We start from the raw sequence: 3,145 nt of genomic DNA on the forward strand, positions 1-3,145 counted from the left end.
GTATGCACATGTGTCATGTGAGCAAGTTTTAATGTTGTAAATGTGATGTTTTATGTGTTGTTTACTGTTTTTAATGTAACCTTCCTGCTGCCCTCTTGACCAGGTCTCCCTTGGAAAAGAGATCTCTGATCTCAATGGGATGTTTTACCTGGTTAAATAAAGGCTAATTAAAAAAAACAAGTTAAAAAACTTATTCGGGTGTTACCATTTAGTGGGCAATTGTACGGAATATGTACTGTACTGTGCCATCTACCAATAACAGTTTCAATCAATCAATGGTTTTATTTTATAAAACTGTCTGTTTCCACTTTTGTATAGAGGGCAACACAATCATTTATTTGACACGTGAACTTAGTTGGATTGAAAACCCTTTTCGGTATCAAAATCAGCAGCATGATCAAATTCCAAATGTTATGCATGATAATAAATAAATAAATAATACTTTTTGGATTACTTTGCTACAGCAGCCACATACAGTATTTACCTGTAGTAAACAAGAACAATTACAATATAAGAAAATGTAAATACAATACAATAGAAGTGTATAACTGCTTGTATTAATAATATAAAATCACCACATAAATGTACACGAGCAGGGTTTGTAGTGTGCAATTGTTCAAGAAATTCAATATATATATATATATATATATATATATATATATATATATATATATATATATATATATATATATATATATATATATGTATATATATATATATATATATATATATATATATATATATATGTATGTGTGGGGGGAAAAAATCACAAGACTATTTCATCTCTACAGGCCTGTTTCATGAGGGGGGTACCCTCAATCGTCAGGAGATTCTCCTGACGATTGAGGGTACCCCCCTCATGAAACAGGCCTGTAGAGATGAAATAGTCTTGTGATTTTTTTTTTCCCCACACATACATATATTGCGCTCTACTACGGTATTGAGCACTATTTTTTGGATAACCTTATTAAGACATATATATATATATATATATATATATATGTATATATATATATATATATAATTTAATATAGGCACATTTTATATTTACAACAAAAATGTACAAGATGTATACAATACAAAACTATTTACTTATTTATAGTCATTTACTAATCTTAATTTTAGCATGGATATTTTTTTTCTATTCTAGTATAAATAATAATAAATGGAGAAAATAAGATATTTAGATTTTTTTTCCCCCACATATAAAATCTTGTTTAAAGATTCTGCAACTTCTAGAGGATGCTTGATTTAAGAATTGCTTGATTGATTGATTGATTGAAACTTTTTATTAGTAGATTGCACAGTACAGTACATATTCCGTACAATTGACCACTAAATGGTAACACCCGAACAAGTTTTTCAACTTGTTTAAGTCGGGGTCCACGTAATCAATTCATGGTAAAGTTGAAGTTGGTAAGTTGCAAGTTGAATAATGCTTATTCTCAGAATAACATACTTATTTCTAGCTTTAAAGTCATGCTATTTCTTTACAAATCTTAATTTAGGATGTCTTATCAAGCAGAATTTTCTGCATGCAGTTAATTTTACTAGGTTTTGTAATTCCCCCCCTCAAATCTAGTCTTTTTATCTTAGCTTTTGTGTGTAAATAATACACTAATAACATATGTACATAAAATACACGTATATATTTTGTAAAAACTCTTAAATTACATGTATTTATTTATATACTGTAATATTGTACATGGTAATTGGGATGTGTTATATATTGTATAGATTATATAAACATGTAATATAATATAATAAAATATCAGTGTATATTATATACTGTATATATAATATGTAAATATTACATTTATGTTATATTTTATATTGCTACTATGGTACATTTTTAGTCTACTTAATACCTGCATTATATTTTCCATCCTTACCCTTTCCATGTGTGGAACAATTTCCCTTGTGGATCAAAAAAGTTTGTCTAAGTCTAATTTAAAATCCATTGTTTTCCTTTTTCCTTTTGTAAAAGGAAAAGGGGGAAACAATCAAACTGTCAATAGATGGAATTGGTATTGAAAGGGTTTCTGAACTTAGATTTTTAGGGATGACAGTCTGACATGGAAATCTCATATTGCACATGTACGGAAAAAAGATGTCTAAGAGTATTTTTATATTAAACAAGGTCAAATTTATTTATAAATATGTGTTAGATTATAGGGCAATGCTTATATTGTATTGTGCACTTATATTGCCATATATCAGCTACTGTGTGGAAGTGTGGGGGAACACATCTAAGAGTAACATAAAGGCATTGTATCAACTGCAGAAAAGAGCTATAAGGATTATTCATAAAGTAGATTACTTAGAACACACTAACATATTATTTATTAATTCTGGTTTATTGAAACTACAGGAGCTAGTAAAGTTACAGACATTATGTGTTATGTTTAAGGCTGAAAGTAAAACATTACCAGCAAATTTACAAGAAATGTTTGTCATCACTTCTGAGAATGAAGAGCATAAAAGAAAAGGTCATTTCCAACATCAGTATTCAAAGACAACTTTAAAACAAATGTGTATGTCAGTGGTGGGGGTTAAACTATGGAATTCTCTTTACAATGAGATAAAAGACTGTAAAAGTATATTCAAATTGAAAAAAATATATAAAGACAGAACAATAAGATCATATGGACAGCCATAAGTGTCTACATTTTGCTTTATATTTATTATTTTACTTGTTTTTTTGTCTGGTTTTGTATTTGTTATATATCATCCCGTGAGGTGTATATTACTTTTTTTGTTCGGTTTGTACTTCATGAAGTTTTGCACTTGTTGTGTTTTTTTGTTTGTTTTCATTATATTTGGATGTATTTGTTTGGTTTGTACGATATCCATTAATTAAGACTATGTATTATGTTGAAGGGGGCAGGAAAATATAAGATTTTTCTTCATCCTGCTCCTTCTCAGGCATTGGCGTGTAAATGTGTGTTTAGTTACTGAGGTTTAATTGTCTACCGATTAAAGATGCACATCAATGAAGGAGATAAATAAAAAAATGAAATGAAAAAAAAAATGAAAATTTTAAAGACATACGTCACTGAATAATTATTGAATCAAAAAATAACTATTATTACAGATAGTGAGGGTTGAATGCGACAAGTTTTTAGTGAAGTTGAAAGAAAGGCGG

This window comes from Nerophis lumbriciformis, linkage group LG35 (assembly GCF_033978685.3).
Source record: "Nerophis lumbriciformis linkage group LG35, RoL_Nlum_v2.1, whole genome shotgun sequence".
Classification (NCBI taxonomy): domain Eukaryota; kingdom Metazoa; phylum Chordata; class Actinopteri; order Syngnathiformes; family Syngnathidae; genus Nerophis; species Nerophis lumbriciformis.